A 19,084-nucleotide genomic window follows, 5' to 3' on the forward strand; every position below is an offset into this window, starting at 1 on the left:
GCTGTTTAGCACTGGGCTAAATCGCTGGCTTTGAAAGCAGACCAAGGCAGGGAGCAGCACGGTTCAATTCCCGTAACAGCCTCCCCGAACAGGCGCCGGAATGTGGCGACTAGGGGCTTTTCACAGTTACTTAATTTGAAGCCTACTTGTGACAATAAGCGATTTTCATTTCATATGGTACTGAGATAAAGGGTCAGCCATGAACATATTGAATGGCAGAACATGCTGGAAGGGCTGAGTGGTCTCCTCCTGCTCCTAGTCTCTATGTATCTTAGCACCAATCTCTACTGCACCTGTCTAAGGTATCTATTTCCCAAAACAAATGTTCCTGCAGGGAAGTCATTCAAGACTTGGGCAATAATAGGGGCTGGTTTAGCACAGGGCGAAATAGTTGGCTTTTAAAAGCAGACCAAGGCAGGCCAGCAGCACGGTTCAATTCCCGTACCAGCCTCCCCGAACAGGCGCCGGAATGTGGCGACGAGGGGCTTTTCACAGTAACTTCATTTGAAGCCTACTTGTGACAACAAGCGATTTTCATTTCATTTCATAATAGCCAGGTGGTTAGCACTGTTGCCTCACAGCACCAGGGTCCCGGGTTCAATTCCGGCCTCGGGTGGCTGTCTGTGGGGAGTTTTCACTTTCACCCCGTGTCTGCGTGGGTTTCCTCCGGGTGCTCCGGTTTCCTCCCACAGTCCAAAGATGTGCAGGTGAGGTAGATTTGGTTTATTGTCACGTGTACCGAGGTTCAGTGAAAAGTATTGTTCTATGTACAGGCAGACCATTCCATTCGTGAACAAAAACATAGGGCAAACGTAAATACACAATAGATATACATAGACACAGGCATCGGGTGAAACACAGACAGTAGGGAAGATGTGTGAAAAGATCAGATCAGTCCAGCGGGAGTTGTAGACAGAGTCAATGAATGGGAGGTGGGGTTACGAGGATAGGGTGGGGGAGTGGGCCAAGGTAAGGTGCTCTTTCAGAGGGTCGGTGCAGACTTGACGGGCTGATTGGCCTCCTTCTGCACTGTAGGAATTCTATGTATTATACTTGCACTGCATGCAGTGCAGTGAAGGTTCATTAAATTGGTGGCAGGGATCAGAGGATTGTCCTATGATGAGAGGGTGAGCAAATTTGGCCTCCTGTACTTTCAAATTTAAAAGAATGAGAGGTGATCTCATTGAAACCTACAAGATTCTGGAGGGGTTTGATAGGTTGGACACTGATACGTTGCTTCCACTGATCGGAGAATCTAAAACATTTTTTTTTTCAATTTAGTGTACCCAATTCATTTTTTCCAATAATGGGGAAATTTAGCGTGGCCAATCCAGCTACCCTGCGCATCTTTGGGTTGTGGGGGCAAAACCCACGCAGACACGGGGAGAATGTGCAAACTCCACACAGACAGTGACTCAGAGCCGGGATCGAACCTGGGACCTCGGCGCCGTGAAACAGCATTGCTAACCCACTGTGCCACCGTGCTGCCCTGGGGAATCTAAAACGTGAGGCAGTCTGAGGATAAGGAGCTGACCTGACGTGGGACGAAGATGAGGAGAACTTTCTTCACTCAAAGGGTTATGAATCTTTGGAATTCTCCCAGAGACGTGTGGATGCTCCATCGTTGAATACAATTAAAGCTGGAAAGAGGTTTTTTGTTTTTTTTGTCTCTCAGGAAATCAATGGACATGGGGAGAAGCAGGAAAGTGGAATTGTAACCCAAGATCAGACATGATTGTATTGAATGGTGAGGCAGGCTTGATGGGCCGAATGGTCTACGCCTGATCCTATTTCTATTGTTTTTGTGAGTCTGCTGAAATGTATTTCACATGGGAACAGCTAACAGAAGTAGGCTTTCATCCCATCAGCTGAGACAGGCATCAAGCCTTCTTCAGGGCCGGAGGTGAAAGGTCAGTGTGCCGGCCCACTGCCGCACCCAGACAAATATTTTGAGAGAAACGGGCCAACTCTGGGTTCACTGAACATCTACCGACATTCGTTCTGTCTGAGCCACAGGATACTTGCCCTCTCATTTGGTTCTTTTGCTGCCTAAGCAGGCAATCTGGCCTTGATCCTGAAAATCGAAGCTATCTGACAGGCCTACGTAGTAAAGTGAAGTGATTAAACAAGCACAAAATCACAGTGGTGCGACTTACTGATCAGAGCCTGCATTGGTCCAGCTATGATGGACATCTGCTCCTTTGTGAACCTCTCTGGATGGGTCAGCGACAGTGGGACAGCTGTAAAAACAGGGAGGAAAGAGAGTAGCAGACGCACAAGGCCGTGAGGTTGCAAGCACCTCTCCGGTCAGAATGGCATGGCCTCCCTCACGGCATCCATGGATGAGCAAGAGGTCGGGAAGTGAACACGTGCCTTTTAAGGACCATATACCATCAGCCGGTGTGTTTCCAGATGGGTTCTTCACATCAGCAGAAAGTGGTCCCACTGAGAATCAACAGGCCCCAGGACAGCTCTTCTTTCAGGATACAAAAGGCTTTTATTGTCCCCGTGAAAAATGTAACCCTAAATACCCCTGAAATGAGGCATGTGAACATGTGGCACAGCAGATTTGTCTAAACATAAAAATAGTTCCATGCAGCCTCATCTTAATGTTGAAACACCTTCACAAAAAAAACAAGGTAACTTTCGGACTGGACTCACGGTTTGAAGTTGGTAGTTCTTCAGCAGTTCCCACAGGTTCTCCCAGGCAGCAGAGAGATCAATGGTCATTTAAGAAATGTTTTTCTCTGGTGGTATTGGCTGAAGCACTTACTAAACTCCCCTCTGGATGATAGATGTTATCCCTCAGCACGAGAGATTTACAAATAGAACCAACCGAGGAGCGAACTAATTCAGGTATTTAAGGTGATTAAAGAAGTTGAAAGGATAGAGAGAGAGAGAAGGAGCAAGAGAGAAACTATGTCCTCTGGCTTGGGGACAGGATGACACAACCATGTAATTAGAGACAGGGGACGGGATTCTCCGATCCCCCGCCGGGTCGGAGAATCGCCGGGGGCTGGCGTCAATCGCGCCCCCGCTCTGTCCCGAATTCTCCGGCACCGGAGATTCGGCGGGGGGCGGAAATCGCTCCGCACCGGTCGGCGTGCACTTCCCCCCGGCGATTCACCAGTCCCGCCGCTGTCATGCCTCTCCCGCCGGCGTGGATCAAACCACCTACCTTACCGGCGGGAGCAGGCGGCGCGGGTGGGCTCCGGGGTCCTGGGGGGGGGGGGGCGGTCTGGCCCCAGGGGGTGCCCCCACGGTGGCCTGGCCCGCGATCGGGGCCCACCGATTGGCGGGCAAGCCTGTGCCCTTCCTTCTACTCTTTTCCTACCGCCTTCGCCATAGTCTTCACAATGGCGGAGGCGGAAGTGATCCCCTCCCCTGCACAAGCACGGGGATGACGTCAGCAGCCGCCGACGCTCTGGCGCATGCGCGGACTTTGGCTGGCCGGCGAAGTCCCTTCGGCCCCGGCTGGCGTGGCGCCAAAGGCCTTCCACGCCAGCCGGCGGAGCGCCAACCACTCCGGCTCGGGCCTAGCCCCTCAATGTTAGGGCCTGGCCCCAAAAGGTGCAGAGACTTCCGCACCTTTGGGGCGGCCCGACGCCGGAGTGGTTCACGACACTCCATCACGCCGAGACCCCCCCGTCCCACCGGGTAGGGGAGATCCCGGCCAGGCTATTTGAGGGTGATGCCTGGAAACACTTCAGGTGATTACCTCCAACCCTTTGGGGCAGTGGGTTTCCTGGCGGTGTGGGCTGGTTCCAATGGGAAATCCTATTGACAAATGGAGTGAGAAGAGAATCCAGCTGCCAGCGAACGGCACTTGTGGGACACGCAACGGAAAATCCCGGCCTTCACCCCACAAAGGGAAATAGAAACCCGGGCCAGGATACTCCGACCCTGTGCCGTCTAGGAGAAACGGAGTTGATGCCGAGACGGCCCGCGACGCCAGTCCGACGCCGGGACGCAATTCTCTGGACATCTCTGGGTGGCCTGGACATTGTCCAGTTATGGGATGGTCACTGACATTGTCCGGTTATGGGATGGTCTGGACATTGTCCGGTTATGGGGTGGTCACGGACATTGTCCAGTTATGGGATGGTCACTGACATTGTCCGGTTATGGGATGGTCTGGACATTGTCCGGTTATGGGATGGTCATGGACATTGTCCGGTTATGGGACGGTCACGGACATTGTCCGGTTATGGGATGGTCACTGACATTGTCCGGTTATGGGGAGGTCTAGACATTGTCCGGTTAAATGATGATCACGGACATTGTCCGGTTATGGGATGGTCACGGACATTGTCCGGTTATGGGATGGTCACTGACATTGTCCGGTTATGGGATGGTCACGGACATTGTCCGGTTATGGGATGGTCTGGACATTGTCCGGTTATGGGATGGTCACTGACATTGTCCAGTTATGGGATGGTCTGGACATTGTCCGGTTATGGGATGGTCACTGACATTGTCCGGTTATGGGATGGTCACTGACATTGTCCGGTTATGGGGTTGTCATGGACATTGTCCAGTTATGGGATGGTCACGGACATTGTCCAGTTATGGGATGGTCACGGACATTGTCCGGTTATGGGGTGGGCATGGACATTGTCCGGTTATGGGATGGTCACTGACATTGTCCGGTTATGGGATGGTCACTGATATTGTCCGGTTATGGGATGGTCACTGACATTGTCCAGTTATGGGATGGTCATGGACATTGTCTGGTTATGGGATGGTCACGGACATTGTCCGGTTATGGGATGGTCTGGACATTGTCCAGTTATGGGATGGTCACTGACATTGTTCGGTTATGGGGTGGTCACAGAGATTGTCCGGTATGAGGTTGTCACGGACATTGTCCGGTTATGGGATGGTTTAGACATTGTCCGGTTATGGGATGGTCACTGACATTGTCCAGTTATGGGATGGTCTGGACATTGTCCGGTAATGGGATGGTCTGGACATTGTCCGGTTATGGGATGGTCTGGACATTGTCCGGTTATGGGATGGTCTGGACATTGTCCGGTTATGGGATGGTCACTGACATTGTCCGGTTATGGGATGGTCACCGACATTGTCCAGTTATGGGATGGTCTGGACATTGTCCGGTTATGGGATGGTCACTGACATTGTCCAGTTATGGGATTGTCTGGACATTGTCCGGTTATGGGATGGTCTGGACATTGTCCGGTTATGGGATGGTCACTGACATTGTCCAGTTATGGGATGGTCACTGATATTGTCCAGTTATGGGATGGTCTGGACATTGTCCGGTTATGGGATGGTCACTGACATTGTCCATTTATGGGATGGTCTGGACATTGTCCGGTTATGGGATGGTCTGGACATTGTCCGGTTATGGGGTAGTCATGACAACTGCAGGACAATTTGACCCATGTGGCCGGTGCTGTTATCCAACAGGCCAATCGAGTTGTTGGGACTCACACCATCTCTTCCATGCACTCCATTCACCTGCATTTTACAAAAAAACCCTTTTAATAATCTCACATGATGTGTGTGTTGGACTGATTTTGTTGAATTCTGATTATCCTGTATTTGACGACAATTTGATCTGGTTTGTCAGAGAGCAGGAAATCTACAATAAAAGTGTCAGCATGTAGTGAAAGTTAAAACGAAAGGGAAAATGCTGGAAAATCTCAGCAAGTGTGGCAGCATCTGTAGGGAGAGAAAAGAGCTAACGTTTCGAGTCCGATGACTCTTTGTCAAAGCTAACAGACAGAGAAAGTGGGAAATATTTATACTGTGGAGTGAGAATGAAAGATGAGTCATAGCCACAGAAACCCAGGGAAACCGGGTGCTAATGGCCACAGAAACCAAGGGGAAAGAGTGTTAATGGCAGTCCCCAGAGAGAACAAAATATGTGAAAGGTCAAACAGCAGGGAAACTAACATCAGAGGATAAACTGTAGGTGTGGGGGGAGAGGAAGGGGGAAGCAAAGAGGAGAAAGGTGCAGGAAAGATGGATAAGATTGGGGGGGGGGGGGGAAATTAAATGTATATTAAGAAAGAAAGAAATGGTGAAAGACAGATAAAATGATTTGAAAACAAATGGGTCGAGGTGGGGCTGATCATCTGAAGTTGTTGAATTCGATGTTCAGGCCGGAAGGCTGTAGCGTGCCGAACCGGAAGATGAGATGTTGTTCCTCCAGTTTGTGTTGCGCTTCACTGGAAATTGCAGCAGGCCAAGAACAGACATGTGGGCATGGGAGCAGGGTCTTTTGTTAAAATGGCAAACATCAGGAAGGTCAGGATCCTGAATGCTCACAGACCGAAGATGCTTAGCAAAGCGATCACCCAGTCTGCGTTTGGTCTCTCCGATATAGAGGAGACCACATTGGGAGCAGTGAATTCAGGAGACCAAATTTGAAGAGATGCAAGTGAAACACTGCTTAACCTGGAATGAGTGTTTTGGGCCTGGAATGTTAAGCATGGAAGAGGTAAAGGGGCAGATGATTGCATGGGAAGGTGCCATGGGTGATGGGAGAGGTACTGGGTATGGTGGAGGAGTGGACTAGATTGTCTCGGAGGGAACGGTCTGTGCGGAATGCTGACAGAGGGAGTGAAGGGAAGATGTGTTTGGTGGTGGCATCACGCTGGAGTTGGCGAAAATGGCAGAGGATTATGCTTTGCATACGGAGGCTGTTAAAGTTAAACCTTTTCTCCCTGTATCTTTAAAGACAGTCCTATTTCACGCAAGCAAAATGGATTGAATACACTTTTCCTGATAGCTTTCATGTGCGATGTGTTAAAACATTGCAGCTCTTAGGCCCTCCTAAATGCTGAGTTATCAAGATAAAGGCACCGGAAGCTGGCAAAGAATGAAAAATGGACTGTGGGGAGCGAGTGGGGGTAAGAGAGAATGTTATTTTTCTTGCCTGGGTCCTGGTTGGGGGGGGGGGGATGGCACAAATGAAACTGTGCAGAAGGACCCACTACCTTTAAATCCGTCACTAAGTCAGTCAGAATCTAATTGAATGGAGGGGGCTTCTTGAGCTCAATTGCTCCTTGTGTTTCTCTAAAAAGCAGCAAATAATAAGTCCACTTTATATAACCACACCTCCACACACACACACTGATAAATTCTGTAAAGGACCTGTGCACAAATGGCTTCAGTTTCAGTCAAATGACGGCTGGGCAATTCTTCGCAGCCTTACCCTCTCTGCCAATGTTGCTTCTCCAGAAGTGCGTTGGAAACCCTCAGGCTCCAAGGAATTCTACCACCAGGTCTTCGAATTTGATTAACTCTAGCTTTGTTTTGAGGCAGCACGGTGGCACAGTGGTTAGCATTGCTGCCTACGGCGCTGAGGACCCGGGTTCGAATCCCGGCCCTGGGTCACTGTCCGTGAGGAGTTTGCACATTCTCCACGTGTCTGTGTGGGTTTCACCCCCACAATCCAAAAATGTGCAGGCTAGGTAGATTGGCCACTCTAAATTGCCCCTTAATTGGAAAAAATTATCTAAATTTATTTTTAAAAACTCTAGCTTTGTTTTTATTCTAGTCAAACCTAGCCTCTTTTATTACATGCTTATTCTGCAAGTCAATCTCTCGTACTGATCGGCTTCCGCGTTGCTTCCAATTTCAATTATTGAAATAAAGACCAACACCTTCACGAACGTCGCCCCCCCTCCCCGATGTAGAATTTCTTCGACAACCTCAACTGTCCTCCACATAAAAAGTTTAGAAATCTCACAACTACAGTGACTGACACCCAGGACAGAGTAAATATTTTGTATGCTTGAATCAAATGGACGAATCTTTAGCAAAGGGTAAGCTAGTTGTTTCTGTTGGGGGAACAGTACGGTTAATTAAATCAAGAAAACAATCCAAATTGATCTTTTAGACACCCTCTGATCTTTTAAGTAAGCAAAACAAGCATTCCCAACTTTGCTACATGTTTCCACAGGGTTTGACAGATGTGCTGATGCCTCAGGGGCAATTCCATTACGTGCTTTCTGTAAACTGAGCGAATAGCAACACAGTTGAGGAGCTCATGTTAAAAGGAAGAGAAGTTGAATTAATAGTTGAGAAGTCAGCCAAACTATTTTAGGTCTCAGCTGCTCTACAAATTGGGACGGCAACTCTACAAGAAATAGTCGACCACTTCCATACCCCAGTTCTTTCCCTCCCTTCCTCGTATACTGACGCCTTGAATTTTAAAATTTCTTCCTTTTGTTCAAATCCCTCCACTCTCGCCTCATCCCTCCCCATCTCTGAAACCTTCTCCATCCCTATGACCGTCCAGGTGTTCCTCCACTCCTGGCCTCTTGTGGATCCCTGAATTCTTTTGCCACACCATCAGCAGCTGTGTCAACAGTTTTCTAATTTCTGAACCCTGGAATTCCTTCCCTTCAATCTGCTCATCTCTCTTCTTTGCTCTCTCTCTCTCTCCTCCTTCAGAATGCTCCTTAAAAACTAACACTTTAACCAAGTTTTTTGTTCGCCTGTACTAATGTCTCTTGATGTAGCTCGGTGCCTGTTTTTGTCAGTGAAGTTATTTGGGGCATTTCAGAACACTAAGGGTGCTATGTGTGGTAGTATGACTAGGGGTATTACGGTACCTGGAAGTGTGAGCTGCCATTGGTGCAGAGACTCGCTGCCCATTGGCCCAGGTATGTCATGTGCCTCTCAGCCGATTGGCTGAGAGGTAGGTAGCTCCGCCTACAAGGCGGGGTATAAGAACCCGTGTTCCCCGGCAGTCTGACATTCTTCTGTACGTCTGCTGCCGGGTACACTTCTTGTCTATTAAAGCCTTTCGTTCGGACTTTATCTACGTTTCGTATCCTTTGATTGTGCATCACTATGTAAATACAGTTGCTGTGGCTTCCTGTTCCTGGAGCTGGTTACTGGTGCTAGAGTGCCAGGACACAGTTGCACGAGAGTTGGCCAACACTCCAGTGGCCATTTTTCACATGCGAGCCCGAAAAGCAAGCGTTTAACCAGAAGTGGGATAAATAATTGAGTCCACGCCTACCCACATTCCAGATTAAATTCTAGCTGCTTTTCATCTCCTAGTGCAGGAAACCTATCGCCAACCATCTCGGGCCGAATGGAAGACTAAAGTCATACTTATGCAGTTAGTTGGGTGTGTCTGAATAGTGCTCAACGTAGAAACATACTGCAGAAGATAAGGCCATTCGGCCCTTTGTGTTGGCACTTTGTAGCCCCCTACTCCCCCCCCCCTCCCCCCCCCCCCCACTCCCCTCACCGCTTAGCAATTATTCTCTTTCTGGTACGAATCCTTTTTCCTTTTGAAAGATACTACTGAATCTGCTTCCACCAGCTTTTCAGGACTGCGCATTCCAGATCGTAACAACTTGCACTGACCAATTGGCCAGCCTGTTGAACACAACTTGAACAGACTGCACATTCCCCCACTTCATAAACCCAGTTGCTAATGCAGCCCGGTGGATGGATGTTCAGGGGAGAAGCGGTTCAAACCCCCCCCCCCCCCACAAAACCTACTTCAAAGTGCTCCTTTTGTCTAAGAGCGCAGGCATATTTTGCATATCTATTTTCTCACATGAAAGAGACACTCGAGTGCAAGCTTGCAGCACCTGCGAATATTTAAAAATGCAAAATCAAGCTCCAAAGAGTATTGACCATTATTAGCCAAACCTAACAGGAAACAAGGCTTCAGGCATCCACTCTTTGAGGGCCACAGCTGTGGGATGCTTTAATACCAAAAACAATGAACTACTAGTGGCTCTCTATACGAACCTTCGACCTTACCCTTCTTGCATCCTGTCACCGCAGCTTGGGTCAGAGCTTTGAACAAAGGCTTTGGCTGCTCCAGAATGTGAAAATTTGCAGCTCATTTCTTGCAGATTAATCCTCTGAACGATCCTGAATTCTTAGGTTTATGTTTTGCAGTTCCTGTCTATCAAAATGAAAGCTGCTTTGTTGGAATCTTTCAACACAGCGCACTGAGAAAGAACATGGCTGAAAAGGGAGACGTATTGCCGAATGTGTCTCGCACACATTTGGACAAGAACAAGAACGCCAAATTTCAAACGAGCGCGGTTTACGCGACAGGCGGGAAGGGTGCTGGTATTTGGCTGGCAGCGAGTTCACTTTGCAATAACGTTTATTGGTAAAATTGCCTGACTCGACTGATGGCTCACGTTCCAGCTATGGTTCAGTTGGTTGCAGGGCACCCTCCGGCCTGATCACCACCACGCAAAAAATGCCAGCTTGGCAATGCCAGTCCAGCACCCCAGCAGTACCTGTGCCAGCTGGTAGTGCCACCTGGGCACCTTGGCAGTGCCAGGCTCACACTCAGTTGGCACAGCCAGGATGCCATGCTGGCTCTTCCAGGGTGCCAGGCTGGCACTGCCAGGGTGCCCTTGTGGCACCAGCAGTGCCAGTGTACCGCACTGCCCAGAGGGCATGCACCCTGGGTGCCTCCAACCCCCATGAGTGCCGTTCCATCGGCTCCCCGTTTGTGGAGACCAGCACTGAACGCTACTCACCCAAGGTTTCCAAGGCAAGGGGGTTAGATCCCACCCCTTAGTTACATCTTGGGAACGCATATTAGAGTGAGACTAGTTGTCTCACTGTAATATGCAGATTTGCCGGAAAGTGATCCCGCCTACAGTAGGCGGGATTCACACCGTGACATCTCGCGGGACCTAACGCAAACTAGCGGTGACCAAAGTTGTTCACTTTGCAGGCTAGCAATGATGAAGCTTGCGGTGTGGAGCTGGTTCCAGATGTAGGTCAAGCTGGGTACAGGTGTGAAGTTCCCTTCCTCTCAGAAGATCAGTAAACCAGAAGGGCTTTGGTGACAATCTAGACATTTTGATGGGCAATTTTTCCGGTAACAACCCACAGATAATCAGATTGTATAAATTCTACTTCACAACTCGCCCACGTGGCATTTGAATTTCTTTGGATAGATAGATAGAATTTACAGTGCAGAAGGAGGACATTCAGCCCATCGAGTCTGCACCTGACCCACATTTCCAACCTAACCCCATAACCCAGTAACCCCACCTAACCTTTTTGAACACTAAGGGGCAATTTAGCATGGCCAATCCACCTAACCTGCACATCTTTGGACTGTGGGAGGAAACCGGAGCACCTGGTGGAAACCCACACAGACACGGGGAAAACGTGCAGACTCCGCACAGACAGTGACCCAAGCTGGGAATCGAACCTGGGACCCTGGAGATGTGAAGCAACTGTGCTAACCACTGTGCTACTGTGCTGCCCTCTGTGCTACCATGCTGCTCTCACAGACGGGTGTGAATCTTTGGAGTTCTATGCCCTAAAGGGCGATGGAAGCTCAGTCATTGAGTGTATTTGAAGCGGAAATTGATAGATTTCTGATTAACAATAACATAAATGGTTATGGGGATAACCTGTGTAAAAGGCACTGAGGTGTCCCATTCAGCCACGGTTGCATTAATCTGTGGAGCAGGCTGGATGGGCCGAATGGCCTATTCCTGTTCTTATGTTCCTATGATGTGGAGATGCTGGCATTGGACTGGGGTGAGCACAGTAAGAAGTCTTACAACACCAGGTTAAAGTCCAACAAGTTTGCTTCAAACACGAGCTTTCGGAGCACTGCTCCTTCCTCAGCTGAATGAAGAGGTATATCTAATCATTCACCTGAGGAAGGAGCAGTGCCCCGAAAGCTAGTGTTTGAAACAAACTTGTTAGACTTTAACCTGGTGTTGTAAGACCTCTTACTTATGTTCCTAATTCCCTATGATAATGTGAGAGCTCAGTCCCTCACCACCAAATCCAGATTTACCCTGCTCTAGAAATGACACTGCTCACACAGTGATCAGACCTACGACCGCACCTTCCACAAGCCTGTGGATGGAGCTTAAAGGCCCGGAGCCTGTCTCTGGCCTGGTTTGATGTTGAGCATTATTAGACATGATATCATTGAAAACCCTGTCATGCATCCTCTGAAGGACATGTGTTGAAAATGTTAATGGGCAGGAAAGGTGTCCACAGTTATGCCTATTGAAAGCAGTTCGCGACTTGCCAACCTCGCTTGCAATCATCGGTTCTTGGCCAAACAGGTGGGTGAAGGTCACCAAGCAGCAACCTTCTCACCTCAAGGGTGCCAAGAAGGCAGAATGTCTAAAATGTGTGGGTTTTTTTTCACTCTAAGAGTTGGCGCTGCTGTTGTTTATCCTCCCAGCCAAGGAGGCAGGATCCCATGGGAGTTAGAAGTTGTGCCACTGCCAGACCATAGACATGGTTGGCATGGAACCCCTGTGGTTGGTGTTGGACCACTCTCAGTAAGCATTGAGAGTTAGAGGTCACAGTTATGGCTGAGTTACCACAAGGCAAAGACCGGAAAAGCGTAGCACAAGCTATGGTGAAGCTAGACTTGAGCGAGTCTCGAATGACAATTCTACAAATAGACCAGAGGGGGGGGGGGGGGGGGGGAGGGGAGAGAGAGAGAGAGAGAGGCTGTGTGGGGGGGGGGGGGGGGGTGGAGTGAGGGGGGGGGCATTGTGGTTGGGAGTGAGAGGGTGTGGGCGAGGAGAAAACTTCTAAGGCTTGCGTAACATAGATGTGGTACGACTAGTGATTGCCCATTTTGAGGCCTACCTCATCCATTGCCTTTGTGATCGGTGGGTCAGTCCTGGAATTTCCTACCCGTCAGCACTGCCAGAGGCCCTCCACCACATGGAGTGCGGTGGTTTGAGAAAGAGGCCCAGCAACACCTTCTTGAGGGATGGTCAATAATGTTGGCCTTGTTTTTTTTAAATTTAGAGTACCCAATTCATTTTTTCCAATTAAGGGGCAATTTAGCGTGGCCAATCCACCTATCCTGCACATCTTTGGGTTGTGGGGGCGAAACCCGCGCAGACACGAGGAGAATGTGGAAACTTCACACGGACAGTGACCCAGAGCTGGGATCGAACCTGGGACCTCGGTGCCGTGAGGCAGCAATGCTAACCAGTGCGCCTCCGTGCTGCCCTTGTTGGCCTTGTTAACGACACCTATAACCTCTGAATGAGTTGAAGAAAGACCCATGTGGTGTAAAATTGCTACAACTAGTACTGAGCCATTTGACACCTTTACGACAATTCCCTTACGACACTTCAGGTGGGATCTCCACCTTTTGCCAAATTTAGACAAATAAGAGGGTAGAGTGATGGTTGAAATCAAGGTTAAAGTTCAGGCATCTATGACAAAAAGTTCAGTTAAATCCTTAATAATCTCAATAATTAAAATCCCCACAGATAGTCATTGGTGTCTGATATTCCTCTAGAACTTTCTAAACATTCTAATTGAAACCAATTTTAGCATTCCAAAGACTGATGTGAGGCATAGAAGGCAGTTTCATGTTGGAACAAACACGGCCCTGTGGTATGTGACACCTCCCTGTCTCAATAATCACTGGGCAATAGGGTCAACCAAAGGATTCATGTCATCCATTTGTTTTCAAGCAAATTCCACAGCAGTAAAGGTAGTGACTTTGTTTTTCCAGTGCGGGGCTGAGGAATTGTGGAAATGTTTGAGGTTTTGGGTAGAATCTTATGAGAATTTGGCAAAGTGTCAAGCTCAGGCTGAAAACTGGCGTGGAACTCTCCAGCTGCACAGACCGGTTTTCACTCCCGATCTTGAGCCTTGTTAAAGAAAAAAAAAATGAGTCGGCGTGGTTTACACCATCACGTCGGGGCCTGATAGAGCCAGCAACCGTTTCCATAGAGATCGGCCGCCATCCTTAAAGTCTTTAAAGAGCATCCCAATCAGCACTGAAACCTAACGGCCTCCAGCCTCCATCGTGGACGTATCGGAGGCTCTCCCCACCGAACCAGGGCCGGGATTCGAACCCGGTTCCTCAGCGCCATAGGCAGCAGTGCTAACCACTGCGCCACCGTGCTGCCCCCTCCCAACCAACAATCATTGCCGGTATTCCCCTTCCCCCACACGATCATCGCCGGTGTTCCCCTTCACCCATCCACCGCTGACGTATTGCCGGCACCTCCTCCCTCAGTGCTCCCCCCTCCCCAACCAAACCGTACATAAACAAAGCCCCCCCCCCCCCACTAGGGCCCGCCCCTGGCACAGGAGAGAATCCCACTTCCCGAGACTCTCCAGATTTTCCATCCATGTCGCCCTTCTCTGATGGCCATCGCGGGCTGAAAATCACCCCTTTTATCTTTGAGATGAGAAGTGAAACTAAGATCCCATGGAATGAATGTAACGAATCATTTCCAACTATTGGAAGAACAGAAGAGTGAACATCTGGTCATTTATGTCATGACTTTTCATGGGAGCTTACTTTGCTTAAGTTGACAACCTTCAGCTGCCTGGTACTAACCACTGGAATGCCATCCCTAAGCACCTGCATCTTTCCACTTTTTTCATCCTTTAATGCCCCCCACAAGACATAATTGGACACAATACTCCAGATGTAGCCTGAACCATGTTTTACAAAAAGTTTAGCCTGATTTCCTTGCTTCTGTATTCTAGGCCTCTAATAATGAAGCCCACCTTATGGCTTTTTAATAACAACATTCTCAACTTTTCCTCTCAACTTCAAAGATTCCTGTGCACAAACTGCATCTCTCGGTTCCTGCATCCACTTTGTGTGGTTACATTGCTACCCTAGCTGCTTCTGTTCAATATGTACGAGAAAGTTGTGTCTCACACCCCGTGTCAAACCAAATAGCTGGTACTTTTGACAAGTCCGTGCTGAATAGGGAGTTAGTAATAATGCAATCCATCAAATCTCTGTGAGATGCCCCTGGGCAATGGCAGAATGAACACTCACATTGTTGGGTTAAGGAAGGACGATTATCAGAATTAGCAAATTGGCCAGTGCTATCCGTAGATTTTTTATTTTGAAGAAAGCAATAATTACTTCAAATGACCTAAACTGCTCTGAATGGTACCTTTAGGCTTGTGCAATTTGCTCTATTGATAAAGATGTGTGTTAACGCATGTTCTACCACTTAAGAGTTCTTGAGCTGAGTAATTCAAACTCCTCTCCAAGCTAAACTTTGACTTGTTTTTTTCTGCTGACTGCCTGCCGTTTAATCTCTGCCAGAATTTTTCCCGTGCTAATTCAAACTCAGAAAATAGCAGTGTGCCCGAGAGGTTACTTCTGATCGGATTCTCGTTTGCAAGTTGAGTTTGGAGATTCCACAGCCATTGACGCCCCATTTTATCCTTGCGTTCAACTTGCGTACTGCACAGAAACGGGACATTCAGCCAAACAAACATATACCGACTCGCGTTTATGCTTCAAGGTAGGAGAGATGGTGAGCGTTGGCATTGTCCCGGGACTGGTATTCCAGAGACCCAGGGTAAAACTGTGGGGAGCCGGGTTCGAATCCCACTGTGGCAGATGGTGGAATTTGAATCCAATTAAAAAAAAGGGTGGAATTAATTTTAAGAAGGGTACGGGAATCCATGACGGGTAAAGAACTAGATTTAGCTACAATACGGTAATACAGGGGCTGGATTCTCCGGTCGCCGATGCCGAAATTGGTCGGAGAATCCAAGTTTCCGACAGAATCGGGGGCGGCGCCATTTTCGCGATGCTCCGCCCCCTCCAAAGCGACGTACTCACAGAGCACGCTGTGTGCCGTATCGACGGCCTCAGGACATTGCCTGAGGCCCCCCCCCCCCCCCCCCCCCCCCCCCCCCCGATGCTCCGTCCCCAACCGGCCAAGTTCCCGACGGCGTGGGTCTCTCATGGTCTCACCCGTCGGGAACTTGGCGTGGCGGCTGCGGACTCAGTTCAGCGCCACCACAGTCGGGGGAGGGCAGATCCGCGGGCAGGGGGGGACATTATTTGGTGCTGGGGGCGGTAGTGGGGGGCTGTCCGCGGCGCGCGAGCCAGCCGAAGGGGGAGGACTATTTCGCCGTTGCGCACATGCGCTGCCACGGACCTGGCAATTCTCCGGGGTTAGAGCCAAGTGCTCTACACTGCCGTCCTGCTAGGCCCCAGCACAACGGGGAATCAGTGGCCATTTTGCACCAGTTTTTCTTCCGTAAAACGCCACCGTTCCCACGCCGGCGTGGGGGACATAGCTCCAGAATCGGAGAATCCAGCCCAGGACCTCTTTCAGGTCCGTGCCTTACTGGCTGATCTTTTATACATTGGTTAATAAGAGTTATTTCAGCCCTAGCGGGGCAGTTCGGGCTCAGCGAAGACCACGGGGAAGATCATTCCCACCCCGTAGATCCTGGGCGGAATTCTCCGCAACCGGAAAAAATCGGCAAAGCCGTCGTGAACTCGGCCGAGTTTCACGACGGCCTCCGGGGCCGCTCCTCGCCCCCTATTCTCCCCTACCAGTGGGGATAGGAGGGCCATGCCGGGAAACTCGGCTGCCGGGCCTTGTCCCAGCGCGCCAAGAATGACGCCACGGCGGCGCCTAATGACGTCAGCCGCGCATGCGCGGGTTGGGCAGTTCAAACCCGCGCATGCGCAGTTGCCGTCTTTCCCCTCAGCCGCCCCACAAGACGTGACGGCTTGATCTTGTGGGGCGGCGGAGGGGAAAGAGTGCGTCTCTTAGAGACGCCGGCCCGACGATCGGTGGGCACCGATCGCGGGCCAGTCCCCTCCCGAGTACGGTCGTGGTGCTCAATCCCCGATCCGCCCCCCACAGGCCCCACACTTACCTGGCGCACCATGTTCACGACGGCAGCAACCAGGTGTGGTTGCCGCCATCGTGAACAGGTCGGGAACGGCAGGCCGCTCGGCCCATCCGGGCCGGAGAATAGCGGGGGTGCTGGAGAGTCGCTGTTCTGCCTCCGTCGGGCGACTCTCTGTGGATTTCCGCGAGTATGCCGACCACGGACATTTGGCCGGTGGGGTGAATAGCGGGAGCGCATCGGACCAGCCTTGCGGGAAAAAACAGCGTGGCCCGCTATTCTCCCACCCGTCGTGGTTGCGGATAATCGCGCCCCCTGTGCGGGTTATTACATTAATGATGACCATGGAACCATTGTTGATTGTCCTTAAAACCCATCTGGCTCCTCAATGTCCTTCAGGAAAGGAAATCAGTCGTCCTTACCCAGTCGGGCCTGCATCTGACTCCAGGCCTACAGCAATGCGGTTGACTCTTAAAGCCTTCAGATCAATAAATTTTGTTTGATCTTAATGAGATAGCTTTCTCCCGTGTGTATCTCTCTTGCTTGCCGTAAAAGACATTACTATTTGCTTCAACCAATACTTGTGGTAGTGAGTTATGTCATAATATACATCCATGTATATGATGGAGTACAGACAGGCAGTGATTGACACACAGGATGACCAGTGAGCACACAGAACAGAGCAGCCAATCACCAGACAGGACACTACCACTATAAAGCCAGAGGACACTAGGTTTCCCGCTCTCTCTGGACCCAGCCACTGAGACAGTCAGAGTCCATGAGCTAGTCAGTGCAAACACCATGCGGTAGCTAGTAAGTCTGGTCAGGCTAGCACTAGGTCGCCAGTCAAGTCAGTATAGTTTCAACCCACAGTTGAACATGTATAGTAGTTAAGACGTTAAATAAAATCGTGTTGCATCTTATCAAGTGTTGGAGGTCTGTCTCTCGCTACACTGAATCAAGTGCAGCCCACGTCGTCCCAGCCTGCCTATCACATCAAGTTAAACCACATTCTAGGTAAATGTCCTTCTAAATTCTTGACCAAATTTATTGCCGACTATTTTCTACTTATGACACCTAGTTTTGGATACCCCATAATTGGAAATGTTTTTGTTATTTCTACCCGGTCAGATCCCTGCACAATTTTACACATCTCAGTCTGGTTGCTTCTCATCTTATTTAATTAAGAGTAAAGAGCCCCCAGTCTGTTCAGTCTTTCCTGACATACTTTATAAACCCTTTTTGCACCTTTTCTCACTGTCCCAATATGCTTGTGATATGGAAAGCAGAAGTGTTCACAAGGGTGGTGGCCACTCTAGGGACTGCAGCCGGCTCCGGGATATCATTGCTGGAACTGGATGGAAGGTAAGTTGGAGCTGAGGACTGGGTGGGCCAGCGGACTCGAGTTTGATCGGGGCTCTGGGTCACTGTTCATGTGGAGTTTGCACATTCTCCCTGTATCTGTGTGGGTCTCACAACACAAAGATGTGCAGGGTAGGTGGATTGGCCACGCTAAATTGCCCCTTCAATGGAATTTTTTTTAAAGGTAAGGAGAACAAATAGGGATGGATAAAAGCAAATTACTGCGGATGCTGGAACCTGAAATCAAAGAGAAAATGCTGGAAAATCTCAGCAGGTCTGGCAGTAACTGCAGGGAGGAAAAAAAAGCTCTCGTTTCGAGTCTATGTGACCTTTGTCAAAGCTTTCCGTGGACACTATCATCAAGGAATCTCTAAGGGCGGCCCGGTGGCGCAGTGGTTAGCACTGCAGCCTACAGCGCTGAGGACCCGTGTTTGGTCCCAGTCCTGTGTCTTTGTGGGTCTTGCCCCCACAACCCAAACATGTGTAGGTCAGGTGGATTGGCCACGCTAAATTGCCCCTTAATTGGGGTAAAAATATTTCCGTTAAATTGCGCCCGACATATTTAGACATCAGTCTACCTTTGGGCTCCATTCCAGAAATTTTGTCAGAGTTTAATCCCTGAGGCTTCAACTCTCCCAAGGTATCCACAAAGCTGGGTGTTGGGTTCACGAGCGCCAGGGCCTGCCCACATCCTCGTGGGCACTGCACGTCTGGGAGGCCAAACCGCCTTCGAGTCCCTCTGAAGTCTGGGGCCGCGTAGGCTGCAGTTTCTGTCCATTGCCATTAGGGGGCACAGCTGAGGACTTGCTAATGGAAAGTGATGCACGATCAATAACTACTGAAACAAGGATGTAGTCCGAATTGAAGGCTTTAATCAATAAGATGTTTCCCCAGCAGCTCGAGTACAGAAAGAGGCCGGCTGCTGGGGAACACGGGTTCTTATACCCCGCCTCACTGGGCGGAGCTACCTTACGTTCCGACCAATGAAATGCAAACACTTGGGCCAATGAGCAGCGAGCCTTTTCCACCAATGGTAGCTCACACTCCCAGATACTGTAGTACCTCTAGTCATACTACCACAGAAAGGCTTTGCACTGATGGGAAGAGACCTCCGCAT

This window comes from Scyliorhinus canicula, chromosome 18 (assembly GCF_902713615.1).
Source record: "Scyliorhinus canicula chromosome 18, sScyCan1.1, whole genome shotgun sequence".
In the NCBI taxonomy this organism is placed as follows: domain Eukaryota; kingdom Metazoa; phylum Chordata; class Chondrichthyes; order Carcharhiniformes; family Scyliorhinidae; genus Scyliorhinus; species Scyliorhinus canicula.